Below are 12,943 nucleotides of genomic sequence, written 5' to 3'. Positions count from 1 at the left end.
AAGCTGTTGTGAGTTCTGTTTTTGGGCTCCCTCTGGTGGTTACTGATGGTACTGGGTGATTTGTGTTCTGCTGTCTCTGGTGTCCACCTGTTCTATTAGCATTTGGGAGTTTCCTATTTAACCGGGCTTTCTTGTCATTTCCCCGCCGGCTATCAAGGTTATCAGAGTGTTTTGTTACCTCAGCTTCTGGCTTCAGTAATCTTCAGGACAAGCTAAGTTTTTGATTTTCTTGTTCCACGTTTTGCTTTATTTTTTTGTCTTGTCCAGCTTGCATATAATTGTTTCTTTGCTGCTGGTTGCTCTAGTGGGCTGTAATTGCTCCTCATGTTCCATGAGTTGGAACATGAGTTCAAGTAATTACAGGATGGTTTTTTGAAGGGTTTTTTGCTGACCGCGCAGTTTACTTTTGTATCCTCTGCTATCTAGTTTTAGCGGGCCTCATTTTGCTGAATCTGTTTTCATACTGTGTATGTGCCTTCCTCTCATTTCACCGTCATTATATGTGGGGGGCTGCTATTTCTGTGGGGAATTTCTCTGGAGGCAAGAGAGGTTTGTGTTTCTTCTAATAGGGGAAGTTAGATCTTAGGCTGGTGCGAGACGTCTAGGATCAACGTAGGCACGTTCCCCGGCTATTGTTATTTGTGTGTTCAGGTTTAGGGTCGCGGTCAGCTCAGGTTCCATCACCCTAGAGCTCGTTGGTGCTTGTCCTTTTGTGATTCCCTGCCATTGGAATCATGACAGGAAGCCACGCCAGCAGGGGGCATGGAGGTGCCTGGGGGCTCAATTAAAGCATGCATGTCAGGTGGCTACAGGAGGACGAGTCTATTGTCATCCCAGCCAAACCGTCTCCAACATGAAATCATGAATTATGGACTCATCGTCCGAGGGACAGGCTCATAAAAAATATCCTCATTGCCCTGAAGGAATTGTGCATCTGACAGTGCAACTCCCAGGTCAGTGAGAGTTCTGGAACTTGAGATATAGAAATCAGCCTCCCACAGTGACCGAATGGGTCTAGGCTTGATCCCTGTACGACCGGCAGAACAAACCACTTGCGTTGGTACCGCCCATGTACTGATGCGATCATCCTGAGAGAAGTCATTCCATTTAGTAGATATTGGGGACAGATTTTGCAGGGAAGCTGAGGGGTGGAGATTGCTAGCCCACCCAGATACAGGGGGAGGGACACAGAAGGTTTAAGAGCTGAGGAGACTTGGAGAGTGTGAGACAACTGAAGAAGATGATGATGAAATAAGGAAGGGGGCATATGCCAGCCAGAGGGGAGCAAGCACATGCTTTTTAGAAGCTGTCCGGCAACTAAGTCTTGTACCTGTGGAACGCAGAGCTCCCCGGCCTCCACAAGCGACCTTCAACCTGGTAAATTGACCTCCATATTGTTATATTTTACTCTGACTGTAACTCTTGATATATTTTTACTGTATATTTCTTGTAATTACCTTGTGCACCCTTAAGGCAATTAAATCAGAAATTAATTTGGGGCTGATCTTTTTATTCTGATTGCGAATCTTAGAATACCCAGCGTGGGTAACAGGGCAGTCTCCCCGGCGGCCATTTGCTCTAGGTGCAGTTCCCTTATTGACCTGAGAGACAAAGGGGGCACCGGAGAGCTGTGCCTGTGTAGTGACGTCACAGATTGGTGATGTGGGAGGAACTGGGTTTCCTTCACAGCGGCCCTGCAGGAGGGCCTGGAGGCGATGAGCAGGAGGGTGTTAAAGAAGGTGGCACTGCAGGAGGACCCTGGCAATGATGAGCAAGAGTGATGAAACAGCAGGCAAACCTGCAGGAGGACCTGGCAGTGATGAGCAAGTTGTGTCAGACCTAGCAGCACTGTTGGAGGACCTGGCGATGATGAACAAGGAGGATGTTAGAAGAGGTGACACTGTAGGAGGACCTGGTAGTGATGAGTAAACATAGTAACATAGTAACATAGTTAGTAAGGCCGAAAAAAGACATTTGTCCATCCAGTTCAGCCTATATTCCATCATAATAAATCCCCAGATCTACGTCCTTCTACAGAACCTAATAATTGTATGATACAATATTGTTCTGCTCCAGGAAGACATCCAGGCCTCTCTTGAACCCCTCGACTGAGTTCGCCATCACCACCTCCTCAGGCAAGCAATTCCAGATTCTCACTGCCCTAACAGTAAAGAATCCTCTTCTATGTTGGTGGAAAAACCTTCTCTCCTCCAGACGCAAAGAATGCCCCCTTGTGCCCGTCACCTTCCTTGGTATAAACAGATCCTCAGCGAGATATTTGTATTGTCCCCTTATATACTTATACATGGTTATTAGATCGCCCCTCAGTCGTCTTTTTTCTAGACTAAATAATCCTAATTTCGCTAATCTATCTGGGTATTGTAGTTCTCCCATCCCCTTTATTAATTTTGTTGCCCTCCTTTGTACTCTCTCTAGTTCCATTATATCCTTCCTGCGCACCGGTGCCCAAAACTGGACACAGTACTCCATGTGCAGTCTAACTAGGGATTTGTACAGAGGCAGTATAATGCTCTCATCATGTGTATCCAGACCTCTTTTAATGCACCCCATGATCCTGTTTGCCTTGGCAGCTGCTGCCTGGCACTGGCTGCTCCAGGTAAGTTTAAAGGGGGATGAAAAAGCAGGTGGCACAGCAGGAGGACCTGGCGGTGATGAACAAGGGAGATGAAAATGCAGGTGGTACCGCAGAAGTTGACAAAGTGGTGCATTTGTTCTTTTTACCTTCCTGGCATCCTGGGTCTACATGCAATGGCAGGTCCGACTGCAACAGCTACAGTGGGGCAAAAAAGTATTTAGTCAGTCAGCAATAGTGCAAGTTCCACCACTTAAAAAGACGAGAGGCGTCTGTAATTTACATCATAGGTAGACCTCAACTATGGGAGACAAACTGAGAAAAAAAAATCCAGAAAATCACATTGTCTGTTTTTTTATAATTTTATTTGCATATTATGGTGGAAAATAAGTATTTGGTCAGAAACAAACAATCAAGATTTCTGGCTCTCACAGACCTGTAACTTCTTCTTTAAGAGTCTCCTCTTTCCTCCACTCATTACCTGTAGTAATGGCACCTGTTTAAACTTGTTATCAGTATAAAAAGACACCTGTGCACACCCTCAAACAGTCTGACTCCAAACTCCACTATGGTGAAGACCAAAGAGCTGTCAAAGGACACCAGAAACAAAATTGTAGCCCTGCACCAGGCTGGGAAGACTGAATCTGCAATAGCCAACCAGCTTGGAGTGAAGAAATCAACAGTGGGAGCAATAATTAGAAAATGGAAGACATACAAGACCACTGATAATCTCCCTCGATCTGGGGCTCCACGCAAAATCCCACCCCGTGGGGTCAGAATGATCACAAGAACGGTGAGCAAAAATCCCAGAACCACGTGGGGGGACCTAGTGAATGACCTGCAGAGAGTTGGGACCAATGTAACAAGGCCTACCATAAGTAACACACTACGCCACCATGGACTCAGATCCTGCAGTGCCAGACGTGTCCCACTGCTTAAGCCAGTACATGTCCGGGCCCATCTGAAGTTTGCTAGAGAGCATTTGGATGATCCAGAGGAGTTTTGGGAGAATGTCCTATGGTCTGATGAAACCAAACTGGAACTGTTTGGTAGAAACACAACTTGTCGTGTTTGGAGGAAAAAGAATACTGAGTTGCATCCATCAAACACCATACCTACTGTAAAGCATGGTGGTGGAAACATCATGCTTTGGGGCTGTTTCTCTGCAAAGGGGCCAGGACGACTGATCCGGGTACATGAAAGAATGAATGGGGCCATGTATCGTGAGATTTTGAGTGCAAACCTCCTTCCATCAGCAAGGGCATTGAAGATGCAACGTGGCTGGCTCTTTCAACATGACAATGATCCAAAGCACACCGCCAGGGCAACGAAGGAGTGGCTTCGTAAGAAGCATTTCAAGGTCCTGGAGTGGCCTAGCCAGTCTCCAGATCTCAACCCTATAGAAAACCTTTGGAGGGAGTTGAAAGTTCGTGTTGCCAAGCGAAAAGCCAAAAACATCACTGCTCTAGAGCAGATCTGCATGGAGGAATGGGCCAACATACCAACAACAGTGTGTGGCAACCTTGTGAAGACTTACAGAAAACGTTTGACCTCTGTCATTGCCAACAAAGGATATATTACAAAGTATTGAGATGAAATTTTGTTTCTGACCAAATACTTATTTTCCACCATAATATGCAAATAAAATGTTAAAAAAACAGACAATGTGATTTTCTGGATTTTTTTTTTCTCAGTTTGTCTCCCATAGTTGAGGTCTACCTATGATGTAAATTACAGATGCCTCTCATCTTTTTAAGTGGTGGAACTTGCACTATTGCTGACTGACTAAATACTTTTTTGCCCCACTGTATATTTTCACCCCTGGTAAATATAATATTTGCACATGACCTCAAGATTGTTCACAATCACATCTATTCCTGGAAATTAATAAGTACATAAATACATCCTGGGATATAACAAAGTAGCTAAAAAGCTTCACTGAAAAATATTTTTTATTACTTTTAACCTAACTGCAATGTACTGTAAGATGCATCAAGTTTATCAAAGAAAAAAAAAAATCTCAGGAAGCGAGTACATCTGGAACAATTCTGTATATGTTGTGAAGAAAATGTATAAACAGGCTTTTCTCTTTGGGGAAAACAGATGGATTTTTTTCACTTTCCAAGACTTGGAAACTAAATGGCTTTAATGAGAAGCAAATATTTTTGGTTCTGTTCCTGCAAGCAGCCTCCAATCCAGAGCAAAAGCTAAAAGTTTATATGTGTATGAATATATATATATATTTTTATACACACACATTATACACATACACACACGCATACACACACACAGTGGCTTACAAAAGTATTTACCCCCTTGGTGCGTTTTACCTGTTTTGTTACATCTACAACCTGTGTCTAAATATTTTTGTAATCCGATTGGTGTGTGATGCATTAGCACTAAATAGTCTAAGTTGGTGAAGTGAGAAAAATATAGGCATAAATTAAATTAATGGGATCAAATAACTAAAAATTGGCATGTGCATATGCATTCACCACTTTTGCTATGAAGCCCCTAAAAATTCCTGGTGCAAGCAATTACCTTCATAAGTCCCATGCTTCCATGCTTAGTGAAAGGAAGTCCAGATGCACCGCTAACCAAACAACACCATGAAGACCAAGGAGATCTCCAAACAAGCCAGGGACAAGGTTGAGGCCCTTCCAGATGGATGCCAGGTGCTACTCCAGGACAGACCTCGGATGCACGGCAGCTGACCACCAAAGAAGAAGCCAGATGGAACAGCTAAAAGTGGATGGACTGGATAAGTACACTCAGGCACAACAGGAATACTGGGAAACAAGGCAGGTGTATACAGGTGGAGCTGGTATACAAACTGGCATGGCAGGTGGTGCGGCTGATATACAAGCAGGCTAGTGTAGGCGGGCATGACTGATATACGTACAGGTGGGTGCTGGCGGGCAAAGCTGATATACAGGCAGGCTGGTGCAAATACTTATTTTCCACCATAATTTGCAAAATAAATCTTACCAAATCAGACAAGGTGATTTTCTGGATTTGTTTTCTCATTTTGACTTTCATAGTTGTGGTCTGCCTATGATGTCAATTACAGGCCTCTCTCATCTTTTTAAGTGGGAGAACTTGCACAAATGGTGGCTGACTAAATACTTTTTTTCCCCACTGTACATGCTGTGTAATAATTTGCTCAAAGATCTTTCCTGGTTTAGAAATAAGGCTCACTGGCCTGTAATTTCCTGGCTCTATTGTCTTTCCTTTTTTAAAGATAGGTACAACATTTGCCCTTCTCCAGTCTTTTGGGACTAATCCTGTTCTCCAGGATTTTTCAAAGATTCTGGCAAGTGGTTCTGCAATTTCCTCTTATATCTCTTGATGTGCTCTGTGATGTAATTCATCTGGACCAGGAGATTTAAATTAATTTAAATTAGCTAAGTGTTCCCTAACTATCTCCCTCTCATGAAGATCAGTTAATGTTACAATTGCTTTCTTAGAGAACACAGATGCAAAATAGGAATTTAAAAGCTCGGCCTTCTCAACATCATTTTAGACTACTTCACCCTTTTCATCCTGTAAAAATCCTACAGCATCTTCGACTTTTCTTTCGCTTTTGACCCCAAAATCCATTTTTATTGCTTTTGGTTTCTATTGCAAGCCTCACTTCATTATTGGCTTTAGCTCTTCTAATGATGGTCCTGCATTCCTGGTTCTGCAGAAACTCTGAAAAGTTCTTCTCTTGCAACATTCTGAAGAGATTCTTCTGCTCTGTCAAGGAAATCCTCATTTTTTATGAACTTCAGTGTAGATATTCTCTACTGAAGAGTTTGCACCTTTTTCTCTAACAGAGTCATAAGCTTGTTTAACACCCCAGGAAGTCGGTTGTTACAGTGGTATTGCCTTCCTCACGGGGAGGGTGATGCTATGCCTGGAAGCGAGGAAGGATCCTTTTAACAGGTGACATGTACACACAACACTGTTCTGACTCCAGGCCAGAAGGGGGAGCTCTGATTCAGTTTGTGGGTGGCTTCCCTATGTATTCTGGCTGGAGGAGGAGTTAGGTAGTCAGCTTGAGAGAAGAGCTGGAGCCGTGCAGACACGAGGTTCTGCAGCTCCTGACAGAGCCGTCTGTGTGAGAGACTGAGGGGAGAAGAGGCAAAGGAGAGGAAAGATACTGGGAGTGGAGCTGCGAGAAGGCTCAGTCCAGAATCAGTGCAAGAGACCGGGGCTGGAATCCCAAGGCTGTGGGGGTTACTGTTTGCCCCACAGCAGAAAACGGCGGGCAGGAGATTTCAAGTAGCCTGTCCACCATTACACCCGAAGACACAGCAGCATAGAGAACCCAGAGTCACCACATATAGAGACACCTGTAAAAAGGCTCGAGTTGCCTGCCATGCGGGTATTGTCCTACACATAGGACAGAGAGAGAGGACCTTCTGTGAAGCCTCAGGCAGCAGGGGACTACAACACAGTGCAGTAAGGAAGGCTTTCAACCTCACCTGGCTAGGGGGATTCCGAATCGCTTCCAGGCTGGACAGATTTTACCATCACCTTTGATCCGTACCTTGGACTGTGGCTGAATACCACCAGTAAACGGTAAAGAGATTGCAACCTTGTGCCCTCTCAGTCTTTCTGGCATCACATCATCTATCATCACCGAATACCACAGGTGGCGTCACGAATATTCTTTATTCAAAACAACCCCTTTAACGTTTTTCCCTTTAACTTGGACGCTCAGGGCCACGGACCAGGTCACTGCCACCATGACTATCCCTTTAACGACCACCGGACCCGGTACCGATACCGAGTATCCTCTAGACCCTAGTGGGTGCTACAGATGTATTTCTGTCACGTAAAGTTTGTCTTTTCCTCTGGGAAGTCTGTAAACACAGCACGGATTGCAGCACACCATATGGGTAATCTTCTCCATGATGAACAAAATGAATTGTTATTGAACTGTTGTAAAGATTCAATCTGACGATTTCCTGCAAGCACCTTGATTCAGCTACACCCAAAGATCTTCAGACTTGCAGTGACTCTTCACTCTTCCCAGAATACACTGAAAATACACAAATTACCCCCCTCAACGCTTCATTTCCTGGCTTTGTCAAAATTCCTGGTTTTGGTCAAAACCCAAACTTTAATCCAATTGAGAGTCTGTGGTAAGACTTGAAGATTGCTTTTCATCACAGGAAACCATCTAACTTGAAGGAGCCGGAGTGGTTTTGCCTTGAGAAATGGACAAAAATCCCAGTAAAAAGCTCAGAGACTTATCCAAATTGACTTGCAGTTGTAATTGCACAAAAGGAGGCTCTACAAAGTACTGACTTTAGGGGGGTGAATAGTTATGCACAATAAAGTTTTCAGTTATTTTGTCCTATTTGTTGTTTGCTTCACAATAAAAAGAAAACCAAATTTTCACAGTTGGAGGCATGATCTTAACATGAGCTGATGCAAACCCTCAAAAAAAGTGACAAGCCAGGTTGTGAGGTAGCAAAACAGTAAAAATGCCAAGGGAGAGAAAACTTTTGCAAGCCACTGTATATGTATTGCTGCTTCCACTCTAATATATATATATATATATATATATATATATATATATATATATATACCAAAGAAAAAAGAAGGCAGCACTCCAATTCTTGAAAAGGTGAAAAACTGTGAAGTTTATTCAGACCCACATCTCTGTGCGACGTTTCGGCTCACACTGAGCCTTTCTCAAGCAGTGGGTGGTAACAAATTGTGTCCTTTTATACATATAGCCCACAATTATTTACATATTCATTAGCCATATTCATGTTTACAGTGAATCTATTAAGCTTATGTCATCTTTTTCCATTAATAACCACTCTTGTGTATCTTTATCATGTAAGGTGCATAGTGCTAAAGTGCTATACTGGGTATATTAATCTCCACATTCCCTTCGCTATTGCCGCTTTTATGTACTTGGCTTAAGTTCTCCATAATCTTCTATACGTTATGATTCATATCACATGTTTATAATGATACATGTCGCTTACCCCGCCGGATAGATGAAGCCACATGGAGGACTGAATAACTCTTGATTTCGGCGTTCCCTTCATCCTACTGCGCATGTCATGACGTCACATACCCCTGTGTTGGATCGCCGGCCAGTGAGAATCCAGCTACTGTCACCTCCTACTTGCGCCTGCGCACAAGCGCTCTATCCACTTCACACCACCATCTTAGTTGTGGCAACTACATATACTACAGCAAAGAGGAATCACTATTAACTCTTCTTATATTGCGCGTGTGTCCTCTGCATATATCACATTCTCTTTAACCCTTTAGGTACCGATTGGGCTTATCTATTATATCCACTTCCAGCTAGCCGGACGACACCTTATACAGGTTGTCTCCCTCTGCTGATGGACCTCCACATTGACCCATGACCTTTTCAGATCACAACATCTTCGTAGAAGGACCCATTTAAGCTTCTCAATATAGTGCCTAGTACCTAACCATAGAAGAAAGAACTCCTTTTAAGTACTAGTGAACAGGGTTATTAAAGAAATCTTCTAAGACAGATATTGATGCTGACTACATATTTATTTACCATCATACGGATAATCTCAACTGGCCAGCAGCCCGACATCAGGTTGAATTTAAAGAAGTTTAACACTTCCATACAGAAAAATGTATAGAGAAACAAATAGCAAAAAATTTAGAAAATTGAGTGTGCATAAATTTTGTTTATCAAATACGTCCTCCACATTGAACTCCAATCTAGCAGGCCAAGGGACATCCATCATTTGCTGGGAGTGGAGATATATCTAAAAAAAATACAAACATAACATTCATTAAAATTAGAGCATACTTTTTCATTCCGCATACTCCAAATTTATAACAGGAGTGAATATACATCCGATTCGAAGTTACACATCCCCCTAGGGTTATTGCATATAGGGATAAATTTTAAAATCTACATTTAAGCCTTTCGGCTTTAGTGTATCCAACTCGTAAATCCATCGAAGTTCCAATTTTTTTAGCAGGCACATTCTATCCCCCCCTCTCCTTTGGGCAGGGACCCTGTCTATTATTCTAAATTTAAGTTCTTTTTCCGTATGTTTAAATTCTGCAAAGTGTTTCGAGACTGGAAGATCTACTCGTTTTTTCCTTATTGAGTGGCGATGATTGTTCATGCGAGTTTTAAACTCGCACGTTGTTTCCCCAATATACCACTATTTGCAAGGGCATTCCAACAAATATATGACATAATCAGATTTACATGTTAGATATTCTCGAATTCTATATTGTTTACTTGTTACAGGGTGTTCAAAAGTAGACCCCTTCATCATGTATGTGCAATTCACACACGATAGGCATGGAAAGCAACCTTTTTGTTTTGTACCTGTTATCGTGGTTTGGCCAGAATTTTTTAGGGGACCAATATCCGATTTTACCACCTGATCTCTGATATTTTTGCTTCGACGGTATGAAAAGAGTGGGGGTTCCCCAAATTCCTTAATATTTGGTAGGCATTTACCCAACATACCCCAGTGTTTTCTAATCACCTCCGCTATGGGTCCACTCTCCTCAGCATACGTCATTACACATGGTATTCTCCTCATTATTTTCTTTTCTGTGTTTTTCTTGAGTAACTCCATTCTATTCTTTTTAAGGGTCCTATTCTTCACCCTATTTAATAGTTCCTTCGGGTATCCTCTCTCCATGAATTTTTTTACCAAACTATCTACAACTCCCTCAACCTCTTTTTCCTCTTTCACTATCCTGCGTATCCTCAGCATTTGGCTGAGGGGTATTGACCTCACCATACTGCGGGGATGCTGGCTGTCAAATGTTAGAAGATTGTTTTTGTCTGTTTGTTTGACAAATAGGGTTGTTGTCAATTCTCCCTTCCCCTGTCTTACCAAAACATCCAGGAATTGTATACTGGATCTTGAAGAGATTAATGTGAATTTGATAGTTTCATCTATCTCATTCAGGTATTCATGAAAAGCCTCTAATTCTTTCTCTGTCCCTGTCCACAGGAGGAAGATGTCGTCTATGTATCGCCACCACACCAGCACATGCCGGAAGTGGTGGGACACATAGACGAGATCCTCCTCCAGGACACTCATTACTAAATTAGCATAAGCGGGGGCCATACTGGCCCCCATTGCTGTTCCGCGTTGTTGTGAATAAAATATGTCACCGAAAAGGAAGTAGCTCCGCCTCAAAATTATTTCCAGTAATTTTAATAGAAATCCTTTGCCTTCCATAGACACTTCAATTGTATTCAACTTTTTTTCAACAACTCTAAGCCCAGAATCATGTTCAATTGATGTATAAAGTGAGATGACATCAAACGATGCCAAAATCACCTCCCCCTCTAGTTTTATAGCTTCCAATTTATTTAAGAAATCCGTTGTATCTTGGATATAAGACTTACTTTTTTTGGCAATTGGGTTCAGGATTTTGTCTAGGAATGTTCCCATCCTACTAAACACTGAGTCCACCCCTGACACTATGGGTCGTCCAGGGGGGTCTATCAAGGATTTGTGGATTTTTGGGGTCGTATATAGAACTGGCATCTTTGGGAAATCTATACTCAGGTAATCCATAAGTTCTTGATCTATTATCTTCTTATCTACTGCTTCCTGCAAACATTTTTTGATCTCCCCCATAATGTTAAATTTGGGGTCACTTTCCAATTTTTGATACACTTTTTCATCCTTTAGTTGACTATCGATCTCTGCAATGTACTTATGCCTGTCCATGATGACGACAGCACCCCCCTTATCCGCGGGTTTAATGATGATGTCGCCATCATGGACAAGCTCCTGCAGCGCCTTAGATTCCTCCCTTGTAATATTAGGATGTTTGAATTTTTTTATGGCCCCATTCCTCAATTCCTCTATCTCCCTTTTTACCACTTTTTCAAAGGCATTAATAACTGCGGAATTTACAGGTGGTATGAACTCACTAGGTTTTCTGAGCTCAATGGATCTACTATTAAATTCACTATTTCCTTCTTGGCTTATTATGTCCTTATCATGAAACCACTCTTTCAATTTTATTGTTCTAAAAAATCTCTCCAAGTCCATTTGTAGATTAAACCAGTTGGTATGTGAACACGGGGAAAAGGATAGTCCTCTACTTAGAATTGAGACCTGTGCCGGAGTTAGTACCTTTCCAGAGATGTTAATTACGAGGTCTGTTCCCGTTTCTTGTTGGCTACCTGTCTCTGAGGCTGCGATCTGTTTTTCTCTGGTTTCCTTTTGTTTACGGTGATGCCGCTTGCCTCCTCTCCTCTTGCGTTTAGTAGTCCTTCTGTTATATTCTCCTGTTCTACAAGAAAAATCGTCATTGGTAACACGTGTCATAATTATCATTATATTCATTCCTCCTATCGCCACCTTTTTTCTTCCACACAGGTTTATTGCTTTCTCTCTGCCATGTATAAATATGTCCTGCTTCATAGTCCTCCACATCTCTATTCCACTTTTTCCTTTTGATTTCTTCTAGTTCATTACCCAATATAACACTTTCTTTGTCAACCTTTTCTTTAAAAATATTCCATTCTTCCACTGTTATTAGTGATTTAATTTTGCATTCAAATCCTTCTATATTTTGTTGTAATTTCTTAATTTCTTCTTGTAAAAACTCTATATTCAATAGAATAGTGTTCATGGCATATTTATTAGATATCATGACAAAGCGTGCACAATATGCGTTATTGCCTTGGAATAAATTCGGGCGTATGTTCGACCTCAAGCCCCTAGGAATTTTACCTTCCTTATAGTATTGGCCCAAGGTCATCATATGCAGTTGTAGATTAATCATACGTTTGACATCACTTTCATACTTGCGTTTAAGTTCAAGTGTAGATGGTGTCTTGAGAAAAATTGCCTCTCCGTCAAGTCCACCAAGGATACGTTCTTCATCCTCAGATGTATATTTAAACACTCCATGCTCCATGGCTCTCTTCTCCATGGGACAACAAAAATGGCTTTAGAGTAAATACTTGTAGCTTATTCAGCAATGTCTTTAATAAATATTGTGCACGTATTTCCGGACAAAAATAGATATAAAAAGTGGTAACAGCACAATGCTCACTGGTGGGTGCCAGGCCTCCTGGGTAAGACGGTCCACTCATCCACCCAAATAATATGCCAAAGAAAAAAGAAGGCAGCACTCCAATTCTTGAAAAGGTGAAAAACTGTGAAGTTTATTCAGACCCACATCTCTGTGCGACGTTTCGGCTCACACTGAGCCTTTCTCAAGCAGTGGGTGGTAACAAATTGTGTCCTTTTATACATATAGCCCACAATTATTTACATATTCATTAGCCATATTCATGTTTACAGTGAATCTATTAAGCTTATGTCATCTTTTTCCATTAATAACCACTCTTGT

At 42.0% G+C, this 12,943-nt stretch overlaps 1 long non-coding RNA gene across 1 annotated transcript; it reads right to left on the bottom strand.

Moving 5' to 3' along the window:
- Positions 1–9,242: 9,242 nt before the first annotated feature.
- LOC138667190 (uncharacterized) lies at positions 9,243–12,548 on the bottom strand. The gene is made up of 3 exons (XR_011318629.1): positions 12,393–12,548; positions 11,716–11,875; positions 9,243–9,357 (listed from the first exon to the last, which is right to left on the bottom strand). It is a non-coding gene; the product is annotated as an uncharacterized lncRNA (long non-coding RNA).
- Between the last annotated feature and the right edge of the window lie 395 nt (positions 12,549–12,943).

The sequence above is a fragment of the Ranitomeya imitator genome, chromosome 2 (assembly GCF_032444005.1).
Source record: "Ranitomeya imitator isolate aRanImi1 chromosome 2, aRanImi1.pri, whole genome shotgun sequence".
NCBI lineage: Eukaryota > Metazoa > Chordata > Amphibia > Anura > Dendrobatidae > Ranitomeya > Ranitomeya imitator.
Note: the sequence above shows the minus strand (reverse complement) of the source record. Positions and strands in the feature narration are given on the sequence as shown.